The sequence below is a fragment of the Equus przewalskii genome, chromosome X (assembly GCF_037783145.1).
Source record: "Equus przewalskii isolate Varuska chromosome X, EquPr2, whole genome shotgun sequence".
Lineage (NCBI taxonomy): Eukaryota > Metazoa > Chordata > Mammalia > Perissodactyla > Equidae > Equus > Equus przewalskii.
This window is the reverse complement of record NC_091863.1, coordinates 29,961,019-29,987,252: the sequence shown is the minus strand read 5'-3', so window position 1 is coordinate 29,987,252 and position 26,234 is coordinate 29,961,019. Positions and strand designations below refer to the sequence as shown.

Genomic DNA, 26,234 nt, shown 5'->3' with positions numbered 1-26,234 from the left:
CATTTTCCTAAATCAGTCATTATTAACCTTGAATAGTTCCCCAGCCCCATGCCTCCCTTTCTTGCAGACTTCAGAAGCCCTGTTCCTAACACGTAAATATTTTCCTCCTCTAAACACCAAGACCTTCCACCATCAGGCTTCTGACCTCTGCTGTTTCCTCTTCCTTGATTCTGAGCCTTCCTCCCAGCCCTCCGTATTTCCATCTGAGTTATCCTTCACGACACGCTCGATCATGCAATGCCTCTTCCTGACCCTGGATGCCTCCATCACCCCTCCCTTTCTCCAGCCACCATGGGTTAAATTCTACTTCTCTGGTCCAAGTTGTAAATGACCCCTGCTAAGAGGGTATGAAGTGTCTAAATGGGAATTTTACGGTCACAAGTCCATTTCAAATAAAGGCAGTAAGTGATTACTCTCTGTCCCTTCTAAAGAGTCAACTAGCATGCTACTTTCTTTTAACCCTCCAAATACGACATAAAATTAACAATTTTGGAGACCACAATAAAAAATGTTTTACATTTTAAAAAATGAAACCAAAATTTTATATTTTATTTAAAAAATTCATTCTATGAAGAGATAATCACCTAGAATTTTTCAAAACTGACTTAAGATATCAAGCCATAGGATTAGGAACCCCTACAGACATCAAGCAAGAAAAATACAAAGAAAATCATACCAAGAATATCAGAGTAAAACTACTGAGAAAATTATAAAAATATCAATGAAACACACACAAAAAATCCCCAGACAAATGATAAGACACACTATTTTCACAGACAAAAAGATTCACTATTGTAATAATACAGACTTCGCAAAATAACCTATAAATTCAAAGCAATTTCAAACAAAACCTCAACAGGATATTTCACACAATTTGACAAGCTATTTCTAAGATGTATATGAAAGAGTATAGCGTTAGGAAATATGAAAACATTCCTAAAAAAGAATGAAGTGAGATACTTGCCCTGCAACAGACTGAGACTTTTTATAACACAGTATGGTATGAGCACAGATATAAATGACTCGACTGTGTAGAAGAGTCTAAAGTTAGATCCACGCATAAATGAAAATTTATTCCATTTCAGTGTTATCATGGTAGGTCACGGGAAAAGGAGGAAATTTTTAAGTGCTTCTGGGCAATAGATCACCCATATGGAAAAAGGGAATAAAATGGGAAGCTCTGCACTAAATTGTACATGGAAACAAATCTCAGGTGGATTATACACTGTGAAAAGCAGGACTTAAAGCTTATAGAAAAAATATAAGACTATCTTATATAAATTGGGGTTAGTAAAGGATTTCCTAGTCAAAATATAAAAAGCACACATTCTAAAGGATAGTCAAATTCAGCTCCATAATAATTTCAAAACTTTCAGTTATTAAAAGAAAGTATTGAAAAGGTTCAAGAACAATACAAAAAACAGGGAGAATTATTTGCCCCACATTAACCAGAAAAAGGGTTATTATTCACAATGAATATTTTTAAGGCAATGAGAAAAATGGACAAAAGGTATAAACAAGCATTTTACAGAAACATAAATGTCCAAAACAACAACAAAAAAAAGGGCTTACTCTTACGTGTAATCATAGAAAAGCCAGAATGACATACCATTTAAAAATAAATTCATTCTATAAAAGGCAACTTGGAAAAGGGAAATTCCAGCTCAGGAGCAAAAGCAGGTCCTTTTGAGGAAGCAGGGGGCCTGGAGTCAAGAGTCAATAGCAGATTACGTGCTGAGCGGTGGAGTCAGGGGGAGGAGAGGCTTTAAAAGCGCTCATAATATTGGTTAGTAGCTAACAGAACTCTCGGAAACCACAGGTAACCACAGAGCAAGCAGCCCATTTATCGCCGAGCACTGATGTTCGTTCCAACTTTGCGTCTTGAGGTTGCTTAGAGGGTCACAACACAGGAGGTATGGGGTGGGGATGTGCTTTCTCTCTTGGCCTGCACTCCTGGAGAGGCAGGGCTCGGAGAATCAAGCTCAGGAGCAGGGCTGGTCTAACTTTAGCAGGGGTAGGCTTGGAGTTGGGGCTCAAAAAATAATAATAATAATAATCATGATAAGAGGAAGAGAAGCTGAGGACAGAAAACCCAATCAGGGAGGAAAGGTGCTCGGGCCAAGAGAGCTACGGAAGGAGGAGGAGAAGCTCTCACCACATTGCCCAGCAGAGTGAAAGGAGATGCGCCAGGAGACCAGCATGAGGAGACACTAATGCAGACGGCGTTACCACCAGGCTGGGAGGCAAGGCATAGGATCTCAGATCAGGAGAGTTTAAGGGACTCCGGAAGACAAACCTTCCTAAGGGGAACCGAGGGGCAAAAGCAGGACTCAGGCCAGCCGGCCCGTGCGGAAAAGGGCGGCTGCGGAGCGCTGTTCTTACCTCCAAGGATCAGGCCTGGCGTGGGGTCGTGGCTGTGAAGAGCAGGGCCTGGCGGGCACGAGCGGCTTCTACAGGCAGGGCCTGGCTGGGTGCTGCAGCTTCCGCGGGCGGGGCTGGCTGCAATCCATGGCTGTGGCTAGCAGAGCCTGGCCTGGTGGCATGGCTGTGGAGAGCAGGGCCTGGTTGTTTGCCATGGCTTCGGAGAGTAACGCCTGGCCGGGATGCTGGACGCCAGACAGAAGCCTGAGATGGCGTCTGCAGCTGGGTTGAGGCTTTGCAGAAGATGGCAGCTAAAGCTCAGAGCTCTGGGTCCCGGAAGCTCCAGGAAACAGATGGCGCCTTAAAAGATTGTGTGTCTGAGCTGGCTCTTCCTAGTGGGGCTGCTATTTGCCACGTTTTTTCCTTGAGCCATGGTCTGAGCTCATCGCCTAACTAAGCCAATGCCACTTGTGGGTTGTCCTTTGGCAGCTTTGCGGCCCGGGTGCGTGGCAGTATTTTGGCCCTTTTCGGCTACCGTACATCTAAGGGCTGAATGGGCACTCTGACTGGCACGGAGGTTAGCCCGCCTCTTTGCCTGCAGTGTATGCAGGGCCCTCAACCATCATGGCAATGGAGGCTGCGGTGGTGGAAGCTATCAAGCCGCTGAGGAGCTCAATGGTGCCCTGTCGCTTGAGACTGGGGTAATCTGGGCGAGAAGACCTGGGGTGCCAGTCCTGCCGGGATGGACAGTGGCAGGGGCCACCTCACTCTGCACGGATTCAAACTGCGGCTGCTTCTGCCCTTCTCCCCAATATGACTGCGCGGCCATAACGCCAGGTTCTCAGAAACAGGAAAACCGCTGTAAACGCTGCCTCGAATAGAGCCAGGGCTAGAGAATCGAAGAAGGTGCACGGACCCTGGTGGAATCTTCGCTTCTGATTGGTGAGCTGGATATCACATGACTTCTCGTCTTCCCAGAGCGGTCCAACCCAGATCCTTTTGGCAGCAAACAGGAGGGTGTGCGGCCACCCCTTTGGGATCTGCTCTGGCCTGGTCGATAATGTGAATTTCCTCATCTTTAAACATAGCCACTAAAAGTGTGTGAGTGTGTGTAGGAGGGTAGGGCTCTCTGTATGAACAATTTGAATGAAGCAAAATCAGCGTGTCATCACCATTCTGGTGGCTCATACCCAAATCACAATACCACGCTGGCCAAAAAGAGATAATACCCTAGCTACGTCGCCCTCATGTAATCTAGTCAGGACACTGGGTTCATGGATGACCAGAGGAGACAGTCCTGGGACTCCTCCTGACATCTGGATCACCCTATGCCTGACTTGGGTGGGCTTAAGGGTTGGAGGGCTGCTGAAAGGGGAGAAACGGGATGGGGCCCACTGTCCTCAAAATGTTGAGCACTGCTGCCTCCAGTAGTTCCCAGGCACCAGAAGGGGCTGTAAGACATTTTCCAGGATGACTGCTTTTGCGTGCCTGGCCCCCTGAGGCGCAGGCAAGGATTGCTTGGGATTAAAAGTGGTACTGCCCTTAAATATACATCACCATTTAAATAGGCTACATAGTAATCTAGTGATGAATGTATGCTAATTTATTTGACCTAGTATTCATTTTTGGCCACAGATGTCTAGTTTCTGTTAATATAAATAGTTTTGATACACAGACTTGAAGTTTAATATTTGGACATTTATTTTTAGTCATTGTTACAAAAGGGTTGCATGTTCAATACTCAAAACAGAAAAGCAAATTTAAGAAAACTTGCACCTAAATTTCCATACAGCCATAGATAACTACTGGAAATGTTTAATTATATGTTGCCAGAAAGGCCATTCATACACGTTTCATGGGTTTTTTGTTTTGTTTTATAAAAATGGAATTATTTATCCATACATATTGTTTTGTAACCTGTCTTTTGGATCCAGAAAACACACTTTCCATATCAATAAATAAATTTACACAGACAATTTTGTAACTAGAAAATATTCCACTTGCAGAGGAAGCCTACCTTTTCAAACATTCTTGCATCGCCAAGATTTATATTGTTTCTAACTGTTCACTCTCTAACACATCACTGTGAGACACATCCTTCTCGCTAAGATTTGTTCATATCCTAAGTTTGTCCTTGTTATGGATAAATTCCCAGAAGTGGAAATTCTTGGTATAAGGCTAGGCACATTTATAGTTCTTTGATAAAAATATTGGCAGGCTGATCTGAAAGTCATTGGTACAAGAATTTTGGCAAAATGGAATGAGATGTTTAGTGGAATGGATGAGCAACTGGAAACACAACACAAAATTGAATGGAATGGTATTTGGAGTGTTAAATAATATGGAGTGGAAAATGGATTTGAAATGTAATGCAGAATGGGATGAAATGGAGACTGGTTGCAGAGGAAACTGGAATGAAATGAGGAATAGAATGTGGACCTGAATAGGATATAATGGAAAATTGAATACGATGGAAATAGAATGGAATATAATGGGAAAATGGAATGGAAAGGAGAATGGAAATAAATACCTAATGGCATAAAAGATATAATGTCATGTGAGAAAAGGAATGGAATATAGAGTGAAATAAAATTTTAAAGAAAAAAAGGAGGAAATTGAAATTAAATAGAAAGGAATATAGAATGGAACTGAAAATGCAATAGCATGAAATAAATAGACTATTAAATATGCAGTATAGATTTAAAAACAGTGGATGGAATAGAAAAAAATGGAATGGAATTTGGAATGAAATATAGAATATAAGGTTTTGAAGGATGGAATAGAAATTGAATAAAAATGAAATGGAATATGGAAAACAAAATACTGGTGAATCAGAGGACAGACTAAAATGAAGGATAAATTTGTAGAATGTGTTTCAGTCAGTTACTGCTCCATAACTTGGTGTTGTGAAACAACTATGTTACTCTACTCAGCGATTTGTTTGCCTGGAATTCAGACAGAGCTTGTCTCTTTTCCATCGGATCTGTGCCCTCAGCTGGTACAATGTGAGTTGATGTGAGGTCATGAGGGAACAGCTATCAGTGATGACTCCTAGAATTTGGCCAGAGAATCTGGATGGATGGTGGTGCTACTTAACTGAAATAGGGAAGACTTGCTTAGTAGAGGAGCAGGTTGGGGAGACAGTGGAAACTGGTGATTCCATTCTGACCATGTTGACCACTAGAACCTGTGTGATTATGTTGGTCATTTAGGGGAATAAACCCCAACTTATCTCACAAACATTCCATTAACTCTAGCGGTCAACTTTCACCAGTTTCGTGGATCCAGTATTCCTCTGGGGTATCATTTCAGTTTACTCTCTGATATCTATCCTTTCCTTCTTTCTGGAAAGGCCTTAGTTCTGATCCTTGATGTACTAATAACTAAAATGCCTCCATTTATCCTTTCCCTCATTTAAAGAAATATATATATTTCTGTATATATCATATATATACTTCTCCTTATATATATTTATCCATATATATTTTTATTTATATAAATTTTATTTATATATCTCTATATAAATATATATTTATATAAAATTATTAAATTTTAAAATAAAATAAATAGATATTTTTGTATTTTTTTAAATTTTAAAATTATTTTATTGAGGTCATATTGGTTTATAACATTGTGTAATTTCAGGTGTACATTATTATATATCAGTTCCTGTATAGACTGCATCGTGATCACCCCCAAAAGTCTAATTTTTGTCTGTCACCATACATATGTGCGCCTTTACCTCTTTCACCCTCCCCCCAATCCCTTCCCCTCTGGTAACCACTAATCTGTTCTCCTTATCCATGTGTGTGTTTGTTTTGCGCATATGAGTGAAATCATACGGTGTTTGTCTTTCTCTGTCTGGCTTATTTCACTTAACATCATACCCTCAAGGTCCATCCATGTTGTTGCAAACGGGACAGTTTTATCTTTGTTTTATGGCTGAGTAGTAGTCCATTGGATACATATATGACATCTTCTTTATCCATTCATTAGTTGATGAGCACTTGGATTGTTTCCACATCTTGGCTATTGTGAATAATGCTGCAATGAACATAGGGGTGCATAAATCTCTTTGTATTGTTGATTTCATGTTCTTTGGATAAATACTCAGGAGTGGGATAGCTGGATCATATGGTATTTCTTTTTTTTTTTTTTTGAGGAAGATCAGCCCTAAGCTAACTGCTACCAATCCTCGTCTTTTCGCTGAGGAAGACTGGCCCTGTGCTAACATCCATGCCCATCTTCCTCTACGTTATATGTGGGACGCCTACCACAGGATGGCATGCCAAGCGGGTGCCATGTCCGCACCCAGAATCCAAACCGGCAAACCCTGGGCTGCCGAAGCGGAACGTGCGCACTTAACTGCTGTGCCACTGGGCTGGCCCCTCATATGGTATTTCTATTTTTAATTATTTGAGAAATCTCCATACTGTTTTCCCTAGTGGCTACTTTTCATTCTCACCAGTAGTGTAAGAGGGTTCCCTTTCCTCCGTGTCCTCTCCAACATTTGTTATTTTTTGTCTTGGTAATTATAGTCATTCCTTTTCTGTGGTGTCCTTCTCTGGTTTTGGTATTAGGACAATTTTGGCCTCACAGAACAAGTTAAGAAGCGTCCCATCTTCAATTTTTTGGCATAGTTGGAAAGGATAGGTATTAAATCTTCTTTGAATGTTTGGTAGAATTCTCCAGAGAAGCCATCTGGTCCTGGACTTTTGTTTTCTGGGAGGTTTTTGATTACTGTGTCAATCTCTTTACTTGTGATTGGTCTATTCAGATTCTCTATTTCTTCTTGATTCAGTTTTGGGAGGTTATATGATTCTAAGAATTTGTCCATTTCTTCTAGGTTATCCATTTTGTTGGCATGTAGTTTTTCAGAGTATTCTCTTATAATTCTTTCTATTTCTGTGGTGTCCATTGTAATTACTCCTCTTTAATTTTTAATTTTATTTATTTGAGCCTTCTCTTTTTTTTTCCTTAATGAATCTGGCTAAGGGTTTGTCAGTTTTGTTTATCTTCTCAAAGACCCAGCTCTTAGTTTCATTGATCCTTTGTACTGTTTTTTTTTTTTAGTCTCTATGTCATTTATTTCTGCTCTTATTTTTATTATTTCTCTCCTTCTGCAGACTTTAGGTCTTGTTTGTCCTTCTCTTTCTAGTTCTGTTAGGTGTAGCTTAAGATTACTTATTTGAGATTTTTCTTGTTTGTTAAGGTGAGCCTGTATTGCTATAAATTTCCCTCTTAGTACCACTTTTGCTGCATCCCATAAGAGTTGGTATGTTGTGTTTTCATTTTCATTTGTCTCAGGGTATTTTTTTTTATTTCTCCTTTGATTTCTTCATTCATCCATTGGTGGTTCGGTAGGATGTTGTTTAGTCTCCACATATTTGTGATTTTCCCAGCCTTTTTCTTGGAATTGATTTCTAATTTCATAGCATTTTGGTTGGAAAAGATGCTTGATGTGATTTCAATCCTAAGTTTATTGATGCTTGCCTTGTTTCCCAACATATAGTCTAACTTTGAGAATGTTCCATGTGCACTTGAGAAGAATGTGTATTCTGCTGTTTTTGGATAGAATGTTCTATATATGTCTGTTAAGTCCATCTGGGCTAGTGTTTCATTTAAGGCCACTGTTTCCTTGTTGACTTTCTGTCTGGATGATCTATCCATTGATGTATTTGGGCTGTCAAGGTCCGCTACTATTATTGTGTTGCTGTCAATTTCTTCCTTTAGGTCTGTTAATAGTTCTTTATGTACTTTCATGCTCCTGTGTTAGGTGCATATATGTTCATAAGTATTATGTCCTCTTGTTGGAATGTCCCTTTTATCATTACCTATTGCCCCTCTTTGTCTCTCATTGTCTTTTTTACCTTGAAGTCTGCTTTGTCTGATATAAGTATGGCAACACCCGCTTTCTTTTGCTTGCCGTTTGCTTGGAGTATCATCTTCCATCTCTTCACTCTGAGCCTATGTTTGTTTTTAGAGCTGGGATGTGTTTCCTGGAGGCAGCATATTGTTTGATCTTGTTTTTTAATCCATCCCGCCACTCTGTGTCTTTTGATTGGAGAATTCAATCTATTTACATTTAGAGTGATTATTGATATATGAGGGCCTAATAATGCCATTTTATCTCTTATTTTCTAGTTGTTCTATATTTCCATTGTTTCTTTTCCCATGTATTTTTATCTGCCATTTCAGTTTGGTGGTTTTCTGTGATGGTGTTCTCAATTTTCTCTTTATTTATGATTTGTGGCTCTGCTCTGACCTTTTGTTTAGTGTTTACCATGAGGTTTGTATAAAAGATCTCATAGATGAGATAGTCCATTTTCTGATAGCCTCTTATTTCCATTAGACTAAGCAAGTTCCATCCCTTTCCTCTTCCCCTTCTGAGTTATTGTTGTCACAAATTATTCTTTTTTGTGTTGTGAGTTTGTGACTTAATTGAAGTCTTTATAGTTATTTTTATGCTTTCCTTCCGTGTCTCTTTTATGTTATAATTGTTTGCTAACCTATTCTGATAGAGAGCTGCAATTTTCTGATTTTTTCTGTCTATTTATCTCCTTGCTCAAAGCTTTGTAAACCTTTGCCTTTTTGTTACCGGTAGGAGAGCTCCTTTCATTATTTCTTGTAAGGCAGTCTGGTGGCGATGAACTCCCTCAGCTTTTGTTTATCTGGGAAAGCCTTATTTCTTCATCAAATCTGTAGGATAATTTTACAGGATAGTGTATTCTTGGCTGAAAGTTTTTGTCTTTCAGTATTTTGAGTATATCATTCCATTCTCTCTTAGCCTGTAAGGTTTCCGCTGAGAAATCTGCTGAAAGCCTGATAGGGGTCTTTTATAGGTTATTTTCTTCCATCTTGCTGCCCTTAAGATTTTTTTTGTCATTCACTTTTGACAGTTTTAATATTACATGCCTTGGAGAAGGTCTTTTTGCATTGATGCAATTAGGAGTTCTATTGGCTTCAGGTACTTGTAAGTCCTGTTCCTTCCCCAGGTTTGGGAAGTTCTCAGCTATTATTTTTGGAGACTTGTCATTTTCCTTCTGTTCTGAAGTGTTACTGTAGTTCTTCTTGGTGTTTGATGAATTGATCCTCTGCTGGTGCATTTGTGGTAGTATCAGGTCTCAGATTCCACCTGCCACTGTTGGGTGGCAGGAGCTGTGTTTTGTGATCCCACCCCATCTGCTGATAGTTGTGTGGGTTGAGCTGCTCTGTGTTCGCACAGGTTGGCCACAGCTGCTCAGCAGGTCTCACTTGTGTGGGTGGGGCCACTGTGCTAAGCAGGCAGTCCAGGTGAGCTGCTGCACTAGGCGGGAGGAGTGCTTTCATGTGGGGCTGGTGCCTTGCTCGCAGGTGGGTCCTGTGGGTTTTTGGGCTCAGCGGGTGGGTCCAGAGGGCTGCTATGCTCATCGGTCGGGGCACCTTCGCATGGGCTGATGCTGCGCTTAGTGAGCAGGGCATCTTTCAGGGGCCTGAGACCCTGCCGCTCAGTCGGAAGCATTCACACAAGCAGGGCTGCTGCAGCACGTTGGGCACTCCCACGGCCCAGGCTACCACTCCAAGAGCGTTCACATGTGGGCCAGGCTGCCTCTGCCTCCACTCAGTCATACCAGCCACTGTGTGAGGATACAGGATCTGCATTGCTACCACCGGAGAGAGGGAGGTGGAGAAGGCTGCTTCCCTAGTTCTCCTGCTTCCCGGGGATCCAGTCCACCCACCTTCAGATGTATAGCTGTGTGGATCTCTCAGGTGTCCTGTTGTGCTGTGTAGAGAACCCTCTCTTGCTTAATGAATCTCTGTTTAGTTGTAACTTAGAGGGGAGAGACAAAAGGAGCAACTCATTCTGCCATGATGCTGACATTACTCTATTTTTGTTATTTTTAAAGTTAAAAAAATGTATTTTATATGTTTATCTATATATAAATATAAAAATTATATATGTACTTCTTTATAAATATATAATTTCTTTAAATATATATTATATATAATGTTTATATATATTACATATATAAATATAATTTCTCCATGTGTCTATATTATATGTATTTTTTTTCTTTAAATGAGGGCAAGTGAAAGAAAAATACATATCTATTTTTTTTCTTTCACTTATTGATTTGGCTAACCTGTAAGATCTCAAACTTTCTTCTAAGGAAAACTCGGTCTTTAACTCTATTGGTGTGTCTTCAATGTTCTCTTCTTTCTCTTTCCCACTGCTCTTGTTTAGACAGTATATATGTATGTATATGCTCAAAAAAAAAGAAAATTCTGGAAGGATGATTTTTTTCTCTTTGTATTTTCCAAATGTTTTCAATGAATATACACTACCTTTGTATTCATAAAAAATACAGCTATTTGCATTTTGAAAAAAATATAACTTTTAAATTTTTAATTAGGTTTTAAGTTGTTGTAAGAAACCAAGCTCTCTCATATACTACTAGATGGAGTTTTAAATTCATAACATATTGCCAGATGGAGATTTGACAATATACAGTTAAAGTCATAAACGTGAAATCCACCTCTTCTAGGCATTAATTCTAAAGGAATACTCATATATACCCACAAAGTTGTATGTTCAAAGGTGACTATTATAGTGTCAATTATTTTAAAAGTCTGAAACAACCTCATTTTTCAAGAGGACACACTGGATGTCCATAGAATAAACTTATACAGCTTTCACATGATGTTTCTGAAGAAATTTTAATGCCGTGGGAAAATAGCTATGATATGATACAAGTAAAGAAAGTGATTACTGTATATACTGATCAGTATTTACATCTCTTTATCTATGTGTCTATCTACCTGCCTACCTACCTATCTAGCTATCTTAATTTCCTTTGGCTGCTGTAAAAAATTACCACAAATTTGGTGCCTTAAAATAACAGGAATTTATTCTCTCACCACGGTGGAGGCCAGTACAAATTCAGTACAAAAATAAATTCAGTACAAAATCAAGGTATGGACAGGCCTGTAATCCCTCTGAAGGCTCTAGGGGAGAATCTGTCCCTTACCTCTTCCAACTGCTATTGGCCGCTGGCCTACCTTAGCTCATTGCCACTATCACCCCAATCTCTACCTCCATCTTCACATAGCCTTCTCCTCTTTGTATTTGTATCCGATCTGCCTCTGCTTCTCTTTTATAAGAACACATGTGACTGCATTTAGGGCTCACCTGTATAATACAGGATAATCTTCCCACCTCAAGATCTGTAACTTAATCACATCTGCAAAGTCTTTTTTTTTTTTCCGACATATCAGATAACATTAATAGGTTCCATTGATTAGGATTTGAATATCTTTTGGTGGACCGTTATTCAACTAACCACACTATCAATCTATCTACCTATCTCTCTTTATACCTATCTAGCTTTCTACATATATTATGCTCTCATTCACTAAGGAGCAGTGGTTCTCAATCGCAAGCATCTTGCCCCAGAGGGGATATTTGGCAATGCCTGAAGATATTTTTGGTTGTCCCAATTAGTAAGGTGGAGGTGCTACTGGCATCTAGTGTGTAGAGGCCAGAGATGCTGCCAAACCCCCTGAATGCACAGAACAACATCCTACAACATGGAATTATCTGTCTTATCCATAATGTCAGTAGTGTCAAGGTTGACAAACCCTGCTGTAGAGAATTTAGACAATTCAGAAAAGTTTATAACAAAATTTAAATCACAAGCACTCCTGCCAGTATTGATAACTATTGTTAAACATTTGCTATGTCATCAGTGTGAAGTCACAGAAGATGGCAGAGTAGAACTCCAAAAATCCATCCCTCCACATGTAATGATTAAGCTGGCCAAAACTATCAGAATCAACTTTTTTTGAACTCTGAAATTTAACTAAAAAACTTACAGCAACCAGAGACTTATAATTTTGGCAAGAGATTTCAATGGTGTTTTTGCTTACCTGCCTACCAGCTCCCATTCCTCAGCTAGGCAGTGGCTGTGGGGATGGCAGCCTGTATTGCTGGTTCAACTTGCTGGTGCCAGAGGGAGAAATATGGATCTTGTTCTCAAAGAATTCTGGTTGTGCATTTTGACCTATTTTGTGGTTCCCTGAGGGATTAGTTCAGAGGCTTGCCTTTCCTTCACCCACCTCAGAACTCTGTGGGCTGGAACAACCTCCCGGGTAGCATTTGTTGAAAACATTTAAAGGCAAATACTACCCACAAGCACCTGAGGCAAGAGATGGTGGAAGGGGCATACAGCATTCTGTAGATAGGTCCCTTGCCCATCCGTGATGTAGGAGAGTCTCACTCCCAAGGAGACTGAGACTTCCCAGATTGGGCTGCTTGTTGTGACTAGGTCTGTTTTACTGATATGCCTGCCACCCTGGTGTCTCTGTGTAAGAAGAGTCTCATGCAGATAAAGAGGTTTCCGGGACCAAGTTGCTTGCTATGACTGGGTCCCCTTTATCCTGTTCCCTCTTGCCATCCTCCCACCCCCACAGACCCCTGTGTCTCTGGGCAGGGAGGTGAGTCTGACCAACAAGAACAAAGACTTTCTGGCTCAGCCTGCATTTGTGACTTGGTCCCTTTCCCTGGTTCTGCCCAACTGCCCCAGCATTTCTGGGTGAGGAAGAGAATTTCAGGTACCCAGGGACAAAGAGGCTTCCCACATGCTGCTGCTTGCTGTGAGAAGGTCCCTTTTTCCTCTTCAATCAATCAGCCAATCTTGGTGTTTCTAAGTGGGGAAGAGAGTCTCAGACCCTCTAGGACAAAGAAGCTTCCAGGTCCAGGCCCCCTGTTGCAACTGGGTTCTGCCTGCCCACTTCAGTTTTCTCCTTGGAAAAGAGGAGTCCCAGTCCCAGAGGGAAGAGAGAGTGCTTCTCCTGGCTGCTTATTTCTGGTGAGGCTCCCAGTTGGTCCCCCTTGCCAAATGCTGTCAGGCTCACTTGACGTTGTCTGAGGAACTCCCATTTGATCTGGGAAGGACCGAACCTACCTGATCTTGTGTTGCTAGGTCAGGGGTTGGAAAACATAGAGTATGGAGGCATTCCTCTTTTGGGTGGGGATACATAAGACACTCCGCTGCTGTGTTGTTCCTCTGGTCCTAGGGTCCCAAACCAGTTTGTCTTCTTCCCACTCCCTTTCAGAATTCTCCTTTGGTGGTCTCTTGTACCATTTCCCGGATTTATAGATGGTTTTAGCAAGGAGAAACAGGTCTATACATTCTGGTCCAGATTGGAAGTCTTAATTCACTTTTTTAAAAATAATAGACTTTATTTTTAGAGCAGTTTAAGGCTCACAGAAAAATTGAGGGTAAAGTAGAGATTTCTCATATACCCCCTGCCCTCACTTACGCAGCTTCCCCCACTATCAACATCCCCCATCAGAGTGGTACATTTGTTACAGTGAATAAACCTACGTGGACACATCATTATCACTCGAAGGCCATAGTTTACATTAGGGTTCCCTCTTGGTGGTGTACATTCTATGGGTTTGGACAGTATGACATGAATCTACCACTATAGTACTATACGGAATAGTTTCACTGCCCTAAAAATCCTCTGTGCACCACCTATTCATCTTTCTTTCCTACTAACCCCTGGCAACCACTGACCTTTTTACTGCCTCCATAGTTTCACCTTTTTCACAATTTTGTATAGTTGGGATCATATAGTATATAACCTTTTCAGATTGACTTCTTTCAGTTAATAATATGCATTTAAGTTTCCTCCATGTCTTTCCATGCCTTGATAGTTTTTGTGTTTTTTTTTGCTGAAGAAGATTTGCCCTGAGCTAACATCCATGCCAGTCTTCTTCTAATTTTTTTTGTAGTATGTGGGCTGTCAGCACAGCATGGCTGCTGACGGAGCAATGTAGGTCCGCACCCAGGAACAAAACTCAGACCACTGAAGTGGAGCACACCAAACTTAAGCACTAGGCCACCAGGGCTGGCCCCAATACTTCCTTTCTTTTTAGCACTGAATAATATTCCAGTGTCTGGATGTACCACAGGTTATTTATCCATTCACCTACTGAAGGACATCTTGGTTGCTTCCAAGTTTTAGCAGTTATATATAAACCTGCTATAAAAACCTCAGCGCAAGTTTTAGCGTGGACGTAAGTTTTCAGCTCACTTGGGTACATAGCAAGGAATGTGATTGCTAGACCATATGGTAAGAGTATGTTTAGTTTTGTAAGGAACTACCAAACTGTCTTCCAAAGTGGCTGTACCATTATGCTTTCCCACCAGCAATGAATAAGAGTTCCTCTTGCTCCACATCCTCTCCAGGATTTGGTGGTTTCACTGTTTTGGATCTTCATCATGCTAATAGGTGTGTAGTGGGTCTCAATTCACTTTTAACTACAGGTTAGTCAAACAGCCATTGTTAAAGCAGAACTCTACACAAATGAAATCAAACATACATGAAAAGTAAACTCTGCTAGAGAGCAAGAGCAATATTAAACAGAAGTTTGGGTGTACAGGGCTTTTGTGAAATCCCTTGAGGCTATTCACAGTCAAACATCAAAGTTGGACCAGGAAGAAGTGAAGTCTGGGATCTCAAAACTTCATTTTTCTCATTAGGGGGAAAACGCCACATATAACTTGTATTGGAAAGTGTTTAAAGCACACTGGAACAAGTTGGGAATTTTCTCTTGTTAAAATTCATTAGCAGACCTGGGACTGATTGTATAAAACATTAAAGGTGGGAAAAGTAAACGCAACGAGAATACCTAGGCACAGCTCTACAAATTGCCTGTATCTGGTAACCCCTGTGTCTTTTTGAAAGTAAATAAATGCTTTTATTAAAACCTTTTTCTTTACTATAAGAACCTCGATCACCCAACAATTCATTCAGATTAACTCTTCTTTTATGCCTAAGGAGTCCGAGTAAGGCATACCTGTGTTTTCACCACATAGTATTTCTCCTGTCAACAGTTGGATCTGCAGTGGTTAGAAGTAAAGAATAGGTCAGTAGGGAATCTTGAGAAAATTAGAGAGAATAAAGTATTTGACTTGCCTGAAGGATACCGCTGGTATTAATTTGGGGAAACAGGGCTTTCTCTCTGTATTTCATCTTTCCTGTCTTTAAAGTAGATTGGGCTCCACAAACACAACCTCAAGCTCTGATGTAGAATTTCAAGTCTTTTTTCTCTCTTCTTTTTTTCCTTTTGGCTGGCGAAGTAGAGTCACTGACTTCAGGTTGCCTTATGTGAGTCCTAGTTTTACCTTTTAAAAATGCCACCCTGGATTCTGGTAAGACAGGCACATACAGAGAGATACAGCTGCGAAGATATGCTTACACAATCATGGGCTTTCTCTCCAGGAACGCTACTAAGTTCTCAGGGTAAAGAGCCGAGAAAGATCCCTCTTGGCTCTGGCAGAGGGAGGGGAAAGTAACCATTACTAAACACTCCCATAACCTTCTCCATAAAAAAGGTCTACTCTCTAGCGTAAAATACTTTGCCAGAGCATAATTCTGAAATCTCATCCTGGCTGGGAAAGGGAATTCCTCCCCAATCCATCCTGGCCTTCCAGTCCATCCAAGACAGCCTTCCTGGTCTCACCTAAAGAGAGGGGAGTTAATAGTCAACAGCGAACAAGGCTTTAAGGAAAAAGACTGAGAATGTTGTGGTCTAGGAAAGGGGCAAAAATGATATGTCACTGGAGGAGAGACAGAAACAATTGTGAAGGCCACAGCACTGAGACACAGGCCCTCTAAAAGATTGAAACTTATCAGATGGTTATGTAATGCTTCCTGTCCCCCATACCCTACCACCAAACCAACAAGGCCCCAATATAGTAACAATGGGTAACAGCTGAAGATATGTCCATAGAAACTTCCCAAAGTGAAATGCAAAGAAAACAAAGGAAAACAAAGCAGAACAGAATATCCAAGAACTGTGGGACAATATCAAAAGGTGTAACATACATGTAATTAGAATACAGGAAGGAGAAGAAAGAGAATGAAGCAGAAGAAATATTTGAAGTAATAATTTCTAAGAACTTTCCAAAATTAGTGACAGATAGCAAGTTACAGATCCAGGAATCTCAGAACACTGAGCAAGATAAATCCAAAAAAAAAAGCTATACCTACTCAGATCATATTCAATCTGCACATAAACAAAGACAATGAAAAAATCTTGAAGGAAGTCAGGAAAAGAAAGTTATTTATAGAGGAATAAGGATAAGAATTACAGTGGACTTCTTGTCAGAAAACATGTGAGCAAGAAGAAAGTCCAGGTTTGGATCCCAGGTACGGACCTACACACTGCTCATCAAGCCATGCTGTGGTGGTGTCCCACATGCAAAGTAAAGGAAGATTGCCACAGATGTTAGCTCAGGGACAATCTTCCTCACAAAAAAAATAAATAAAGTCAGAGAAGGTAGAAAATGAAGAGGAAAAAAGAAACAAAGTGGAGATTTAACAAATAGAAATCAGTTACATAGGTGGTACATATTAATCCAACTATATAAATAATCACTTTACATGTGAATGGTCTATACATGCCAACTAAAAGAGATTGTCAGAGTGAATAGAAAAATTAGACCAACTATATGTTGCTTACAAGAAATTCAATGTAAATACAAAGACTCAAGGAGGTTAAATATAAAGAGATAGAGAAAGATATGCTAACATTACTTAAAGCTGGAGTAGTATATGAATGTCAGATAAAGCAAACTTCAGAACAAGAAAAATTATCAGGGATAAAGTGGGGGAAAAAAGAGCCAATTCATCAGGAAGACATAGCATGGGACTGGCCCAGTGGTGCAGCAGTTAAATTTGCACATTCTGCTTCGGTGGCCCATGGTTTGCCCATTCGGATCCCAGGTGTGGACGTGCCACCACTTGGCACGCCATGCTGTGGTAGGCATCCCACATATAAAGTAGAGGAGGATGGGCACAGATGTTAGCTCAGGGCCAGTCTTCCTCAGCAAAAAGAGGAGGATTGGCAGCAGATGTTAGCTCAGGGCCAGTCTTCCTCAAAAGAAAAAAAGAAGAAGAAGACGACGTAGCAATCCTTACTGTGTATGCACCTAACAACAGAGCATCAAAATTCATGAGACAAAAACTGATAGAAATGAAAGGAGAAATAGACAAATCCAGCATTATAGTTGGAGACTTCAACATGCCTCTGTCAGTAATTTACAGATCGTTCAGGCAGAATATCATTAAGGATATAGATAACCTGAACAACACTATTAATCAATTTGACCTAATTGTCAGTTAGGAAACACTCCACCCAACAACAGCAGAATATACATTCTTCTCAAGTTCACACGGGATAGTCACATATTCTGGGTCATAAAACATACCTTAAATTTAAAATAATAGAAGTCATACAAAATCTGTTTTCAGATCACAATAAACTTATGATAGAAACAACAGAAAGATAGCTGGAAAATCTCATATATATTTGGAAATTAAATAATACACTTCAAAATAAACCATAAATAAATGAAGAAATCTCAAGAGAAATTTTAAGTATAATGAATAAATAAAACTGAAAATACAATTTATCAAAATTTGTTGGCTGCAGCTAAAGTGATGCATAGGGAAATTTATAACATAAAATGCACGTATAAGAAAAGAAGAAAGATCTAAAATCAATAACCTGAGCTTCCACCTTAGGAAACAAGAGAAAGAAGAGCAAATTAAAGTTAAAGCAAGGAGAGGAACTGAAGTAGTAAAAATGAGAACAGAAATCAACAAAATTGAAATAGGAAAACAGTAGAGAAAATCAATGAAACCACAAGCTGATTCTTTAGAAAGGTCAATAAAATTGATAACAAAACATCAGAAAAATCTCAATTGAGGGACATTACAAAAAATAATTGACATATACTCTTGAAAACTGTCAGGATTGTCAAAAACAAGGAAAGTGTGAGAAACTATCACAGCCACTGAAGAACTTAAGGAGACATGGTGACCACATCTATCATGGTATCCTGGATGAGATCCTGGAATCTAGAAAGATCATTAGGTAAAAACTAAGGGAATCTGCAAAAAGTATGGACTTCAGATAATAATGGATCAATATTGGTTCATTAATTGTGACAAATGTACCATTCTAATGGAAGATATTAATGTTAGAGGAAACTGGGTGTAGTATATGTCTATAGTACTATCATCACAACTTTTCTGTAGACCTAAGACTTTTATAAAGTAAAAACTTATTAAAGAAATAAAAGACTAAAAATGTAGCTATTATTAGAAGTCCATTTGTTACATTTACAGAAAAATGTTTCTATTTCAACTTTTTGACTTAACGTATATTATGGCTATTGACAACTGTGCTTACTATGGTATTAAAATACCATACGTTAGTGTAATTCAGAATTGTACTCAGTTTAAAGAACTTTTGCTCTAAAATGAGGCATGGTGTAGGCGCAAATACTGAATGAAATGAAGAAGGAAGCTTTAAAATTCTAGATGACATTAATTTTACATACTCAACAAATAATCTCTCTCTAGAAACCCCCAAAGATGTAGGAAACAGAAGAACAAAAAACATTTTATGTTAACAATATAGTACATGAGAGTTGCGAAAAGAATCAAAAGAAGACATAAAACTTGATTCTGCCTTATTCTCATACCTCATTCTCAAAAAAGGAATGCAAGTAAACAAAATAAATCTAAAGAGCTATAAAATGATTCCAATGCAAAATGGACTAGGTGATGAAACTGCTTCACAGCATAATCTCTCAGCGATCTCTCAAATGGAAAATTTCTCACTGGATTTCGTGCTTAGGACTTTAAGCTTTTGCCTGTGCTTCACAATATGCTACTTGACGTTTAATCACTGTGATCAACAGGGCTTTGTGGGCTGACCTTATGGATCAAGAACTGGAAATGCAGAAGTAAGTCTATAAAAGGCAGAGAGGTATAGTATAGAAATATTCAATCTTTTCAATTGCTTCTCATATTTCTCATGACCCAGGGAAAGAATGGCCTACTAATTCTTATGAGCAGTACTTGGAACACAAGTTATATATCCCAACATTCATGTGACCTCAAGAAAATATTTTCAGACAAATATGCATTAGAGTTTTAACTACAGGCTTAGTCATTTATTTTATTTTTTAAATAAGGAAAAATGCTAAATCTATATAGACTGACTGCAAAGTCTAGACATATAAACAAATATATAAAATGTCAGGGAGGACATGTTCAATATGTAAAATATTAATAAAATAATGTTATCTCAGTTTACAGACTTTAGGGCCACTCTGAAGATTGATACAGTACATGCTTCAAGATGTATTACTAATTGGAGGGGAGGGAATTGAAAAAAAAATATGTACTTTATTATTACATTTATGTAACAGTAATAAGCACATTTATATCCATTCAGAATAAACTCATAATATGGTTTTATGGTGGTGGGGATGAGGGAGGGGATTAAAAATAAGCCAAGAGACAATTTTGTTATGTCTGTATGTTTGGAATTCTTACAGTGAGAAAATAGTCATGGAGCACCACTTCAGTATTTTAACTGATGAATAACAAATCACTTGCAAAACACTCCACCCCTCACTCTGATGGCCCAGTCCTTGTGAGTACAAAGATGGAAACATCTGGTGTCAATGTGAATCCTCCTTCTGGCACAAACTGTGATTTTGGACAAATCACCACCTCCCTGTGCTCCAGGCTCCCCATCCATAAAATGACATTTTCTAAGGTGCTGTCGTACTTTACTATTTCAATTCTTTGTCAAATGATTAGAAGTCAAAAGTCAGGTAAAAGCATTTATCCACCCAGTGGGCCTATGCTGACTCTTACAAATCTTCACTTCATGATTATAGGAAGTGATACAAGATTTCCAAGGGGTATCGACTAAACTGCCTAAAAAAATGTGTCTACATGAATCTCTACCCTGTAGAAAGTAAATCTTTTGGAACAGAAGATTCCCAAGAGTTTAAGTCTGGCTGAAGAAGAGACCTCCAATGGGAAGGGGTGTGTGTGTGTGTTTGTGTGTGTGTGTGTGTTTTCTCTGGCAGTCCAGCAGTTGTTCTGGACACATGCATTGTGTTGCAGCTTCCTTAACTAAAATCTAGCCTGGGACCAGACTCAATCACTATGAGAGTTTCAGTTTGATAAATGCACACAGATTGATTACTTCCTTAATCAGCCAAGGAACCTTAATCAATGAAGCAACTAATCAAAAAGACTGTAGCCAAGAGGAGGACCCTGAATGAGAGCTGAAGGTGGGCCACTCACCCCAGAAAAGAAGGAGCCATGCCCCAGCTGTCAGCCCTTGGAAGCTCCAGGCAGGGGTGGCCAGATGTAGCAGCCTCTGACTTGCTCCTAGGGGCTTTCATCCAGGTCAGAGCCTGGTCTGAAGGGTGTGGCCTCAGGTAAGCAGAGAGAAGATTCCCAGTCCCTGTAGGTGTCCAGGTGAGGATCTTGAGTGAGAACAGACAGGTGGGGGTGGGGTCTCACACAGAGCCCCACTCCTTCTGTCCACTCTGGGAGGCCCCAGGTAGGAGTGGCAGGAAGTGATGCTCCTAACTTCCTCCTCAGGAAAGTGAGAGTGATGAGAGCTTTGGTCTGAGGGTTGCAGTCATAAGTCAGGAGAGGGAGGAGTCTCTGGCCCTGCCAGGAGTCCAGGTAAGGATTCTGAATGAGTACTAAGGGGACTGCCCACCACAGAAAGGAGGGACTCCCACAAAGCCTTGCCCCTGCTGTCAGCCCTGGGAGGTCTAAAATCACTGTCAGACTGAGGCGCCCCTTCATTTTCTTCTAGGGGGTGCGAGTCTCAAGGAAATGAGGACCTTGCACTAGGGAGGAGTCCCAGTTAAGCAGAGGGAGGAGTCCTAGGCCTATAAGGGGTCCAGGTGAGGACTCTGAGTAAGGATTGAGGGGATCACTCACCCCAGAAAAGAGAAAGAGCCATATCCCTACTGTCAGCCTTGGAAGGCCTTGCAGAGGTGGACAGAGGTGTTGTCCATGAGTTCCTCTTCTGGAGTCTCGGGCCTCGGGCTTGTGGAGGCCTGGTCTGAGGGAGTGGCCTCAGATCTGCAGAAGAAAGATTCCCGAGCTCTGTAGGTGTCCAGGTAAGGATCTTAACTAAGGAATTATGGGACCACTTATCCAAGAATGGAGGGGCTCCACAGACCCTCGTCCTTGCTCTCATCCCTAGGAAGCCCCAAAATAGCTTTCAGACTAAGATGCCACCTGACTTTCACTTTGGGTGATACAAGGAGGTGAGGCCTGGCCTGAGGGGGCCTGGCCTCAGGTTAACAGAGGAGAAGTGACCTAGGGCCTTCCAGGGATCAAAGTGAAGGCCCTGAGTGAAGGCTGAGGGGACTACGTACCCCAGAACAGAGGAAGTCCCACTCCTGCTGTTAGACCCAGGCAGCTCTGGGTAAATCTGTTAGACTCAGGCACCCGCTGACTTCCTATTCAGGGATCTAAGAGAAGTGATTGCCTTAGTCTGAGGGGGCACAGCCCTAGTTCAGGAGAAAGAAATGTTCCAATCAATGTCAGGAGTCAAGGTGAAGACCCTTAGTGAGGGCTGAGGGGATGACACACCTTACAACAGAAGGGACCCCACAGACTTCACCCTCGCCTGTCCTACCATCAGCCCTGAGAATTTTCAGTCTGAGATGGCTGGCTGCACCCTGAGGAGTCTTTTCACTTCCTCATTCAGGTTATTATGGAACAGGCGGTATAGGACAGAAGACCTATGAAGGCCTAGAGCACTGCTCCCAGGAGAAGACCTGCAGAGGCAGCCTGCATCAGAGCTGTTATGGTTAAGTTTATTGGCTGAGACCAGTCATATCTCCCCTCTCTCCAATAGGCTGTGAGCTCTCTTTGACCACCCTCCTGCTGACACTCCTATCTGCTGCCACCCACACGAGCCATCATGCCTGGTGATAAGGAAAGTTCATACTTCCCACATGAACAACGCTTTCAGGCCCACAGTGAGACACAGGGACTGGAGGGTACACAGGTTCCGGAGGCTGAGAATGAGGCTCCCTCTTCCTCCTCCTCTTCTCTCATCCCCTGCACCATGGAGGAGGGTTCTACTCCTGGGACACCAAGTATTCCCCAGGGTTCTCAGAGTGCCTATTCCTCTTCCGCTATCATCACAGCCACCTTGTCAAGCAAATAAAATGAGGTCTGAAGCATCCAAGAAGAGATGGAAAGATGGAAAATTCAAGCACGTCACAATCTCTGCAAGACACTGAGAATTTGCCCATAGACTCTCTAGATGAAAAAGTTGAATTATTAATCAGTTTCCTGCTGCTGAAGTATCAAATGAATGAGCCCATCAGAAAGGCAGACATGCTGAACAACGTCATCAGAAAGTACAAAGACCACTTCCCTGAGGTCCTCAGGAGAGCCTCTGAGTGCCCAGAACTGGTCTTTGGCATTGACGTGAAGGACGTGAACCCTACCAGTGACTGCTATGCCTTTATTAACAAACTAGACCCCACCTATGATGGAAGGCTGAGTGGGGAAGGGGGTATGCCCAAGACTGGCCTCCTGATAATTATCCTGGCAGTGATCTTCACGAAGGGCAACTGCACCATTGAGGAGGAAGTCTGGGAATTGCTGAATATGATGGATATATATTCTGGTATGAAGCATTTCATCTTTGGGGAACCCAGGGAGTTCATTACCAAAGATTTGGTGCAGGAGAAGTACCTGGAGTACAGGCAGGTGGCCAACAGTGATCCTCCATACTGTGAATTCCTATGGGGTCCAAGAGCCCATGCTGAAACCAGCAAGATGAAATTGCTGGAGTTTTTGGCCAAGAACCATGGGACCAACCCCGGGTGCTTCCCATCCCATTATGAGGAGGCTTTGAGAGATGAGGGAGAGAGCCAAAGCCAGAGTTGTAGTCAGGGCTGGCACTACTGCCACGACCAGTGCAAGTTCCAGCTTCTCCTACCCTTAGTGAAGACTGAGGCAGATTCTTCACTTTGTGTTTGAAGAGGAAAGTCAACATTTGAAATAGTGGCAGGCTGGAGTGAGATTGGGGGGAAAACAGTATATGATGTTTGTGTATTCCTATTCTATATGGGTAACTTGGAGATTTATCTTTTTGTGTGTGTGTTTTTCAAATATTTCTTTTAATAGGAGGTTTAATTAGCTTAAGAATATAATTTATGAATGACATTGTTCGCACATTTATTACTGTTTGTAAGAGTAAGAGTTTTGTTATTTTGTAATACAAATTGGAAACCATGCATCGTTTTTAGTGATCCAGAACAAGATAACATGGAATTGGAAGAGGGATTTCCTTGGAAATTTGTATGAATTCAGCAGTAAAATAGTTGGGGTCATTAAATAGAGACAAAAAAGTAAAAGATGGTCAATTCTTGGCTTTTCTTGCCCCGTTAGTCTGTTCTATAAAATTTAAAAGATATACATCTGTATTTGCTTAGCTTATTCAAGAATGTAGAAGGAACATTAATTGGACAAACATTCTCCAAACATTAATTTGGCAGCTGCTCTTTGGAAGGCCCCACACTAGTACTGGGGATGTTAGGATAAAGAAGATCCAGCATCTGTCCACAGCATTTTAGCATCTAGGGGCAACAATTATATAATGATGATGGTGTTGTCGTTAGGGGTCCTCTAAGACCTAAAGGAGAAGTAAAAATGAGTGAGTGAAGATGGACGATCCATATGTCAGCAGTCAAGTGTAAATGCCCTGAGACAGGGCATACTGGGGTCTTGGGAAACTACAAGTCCTTCAGTGGGAGGTCATTTTAAATTAAGCTTTGTGGTGGGGGAGATGAGGCTGTGGGAGTGGTAGGCAGGGGCCAGACCCTCCAGTGTATCTCAGAGTTGAAAGTCAGTGACCTGGAATGCAAATCTGCACTTAGCATTACTTTGAGATCATGGGTAAACCAGAGAAATCTGCACCTGGGGCAGGAATGCAAGTTGTCCTGTGCTCTTGTCACAGTGCAATTGGACGTAGTGCACAAACTAGTTGTTTTATGCATGTTGTCTCCAAGGGGTTTCTGAGAAATAAGGGTAATAGTCCTTTAAGGTACCAGCAGCTACTGGTCTGGCACTATTTGCCTTGCTCTTAGAGAGCCAGAACCCGCTCCACTCAAACGACATTTTTATGAGGTTATCTTGAGTGTAATTTGTCAAATTCTATGGGAGATTTAGACTTTTGCTGGGGGTGAAATGAGTGAAAATAGGAGTAGTTTGGATAGAAGGGCAGCTGGAAAGGATGGAAGGAGTTGGCCTTTATACAAATTCTAGAAGCTTTTAGTTGCATCCAGCTGAAGAAAACTCCCCCAAACTCAAATTAAATACTGTAGTCTCTAAAGGGGAAGATTTACTTAGGTTTCTTGCTAATCAGCATTTTTAACTGATTTGGTGTATCGTGTCCTAGAGCACTTCGTAGTCTCTGACATCTCCTGGATAAATAAATCCCAGGAAAGAGGGTGGTAGGGTCTGGGGGCCAAAATAATAATAGTAGTAACTGCCAACCATTAAAGGCCCAGTGAATTCCAGGCATTGTGTTAGTTACTTTACATTCAGCACATACATTCCAACAATCCTATAAGACAGGGTTTATCAATCCCACTTCACAGATGAAGAAACTAAGGCTCAGAGAGCTTGGTAATATGCCCAAGTTCACGTGGCTAGTATGTGGCAGAGTTGGGGCTAGACCCCGGATCAGAAATTGTCTGGAGCCCACATTGTTCCCACTCCTCCCAGTCTGAGGCAGACCATTGGTCTCTTAATTCATTTCTCTTCTCACTACTCCAAAATGTCTCTCAGGTGATAAAAAGAATGACTCTGTGGCCAAAGAACTAAAAGCAGGCCTAAAGAAGTGAGATAGAAATGAAAAACACAATTTAGGGATTGTCTATGGGCTTTCTTTACCTAGGGTTTTGCTGCCCTTAGTGCCAGGGTTCCTTGAGAGCTACCTCCACCCAGGGGCCAGCGTCTTTGTCCAGCTCCAGCTTTTCCCCACATTACAGCACCATTTCCCTGGCTCTTCCCCACTGTGCTCTCTCATCCAATTTTGCAATCTGGCCTAATGGCCAGCACTTCTGTGTCCTCCTCTGGAGGCTGAGCCCTACTTTCAGTGGAACAGACAGTCTAGAATCACCTGCTCTCCCCCGACAGAATATTCCAGCTCCCTGCAGTCATATCCTGGCTGATCCTTGCCAGGGGATCTCTCTGATAGCAATAGCCCCTGCTATGTAAAGTTCACTCTGGACAGTGAATTTTAGACATATGGCCATCCTCCATTAGCATCTTCACCACACTCAAGGTGTGGAATATGATTTGGCACAGAACCTACTGGTTTTTGGTATATAACTCTGAAGTTAGAAAAGGGTTTTCAGAAACCACCCTAATATTTGCATTAGGATTGTAATAGATTGTCTTATTTGAAATTGAACATACATACCTATTAAGTGAGAATACCTAAGTGGTCAAAATCAAAGCCTCTTCCATAAATAGTAGATAAGGAAAGACCATGGGAATCACTGTATGAGCAAACGTTTATAGAAGCTGAATTCCTAAAAGCCCTGGAGTCCTTCGAGAAGGTAGAAAATGGTTCCTTGGCAGATATGCTAGCTTTCATTCAAAAAGGAAAGAAAAGATTCACCATCTTTCTGTTGCCTCTCATCTGTGTACTTTTCCCAGTAGAACTCCTGGTTTTCAGCGTGCCTAATGTCACCTGCACAGGTGTTCAGGCATGTTCAGTCAGGTGGTGTGTGGCAGGGACTCCCAAGTTAAGATGTTGACCATGCACCAGAAAGAAAGAGAAAATTCTCGGCCTACTGAGATTATAGAGGTTTTTGCAAAAGGCAGTGCAGAAAGGTGCTATTGGGTGAAGAAGGGTGAACCTTTCCTATAGATATTTTCAGGGTCCTTTTGAAAATTAGGTGTAATCCTGTATTTGAAAGTACTTATCATGTCTTAGGCTCTGGAAAAAGTTG

General features: G+C 41.1%; 1 pseudogene; it reads left to right on the top strand.

The window, feature by feature from the left end:
* The first annotated feature begins 22,325 nt into the window (after nucleotides 1–22,325).
* Nucleotides 22,326–23,215, top strand: LOC103566900 (melanoma-associated antigen B10-like; annotated as a pseudogene).
* The last annotated feature ends 3,019 nt before the right edge of the window (nucleotides 23,216–26,234 follow it).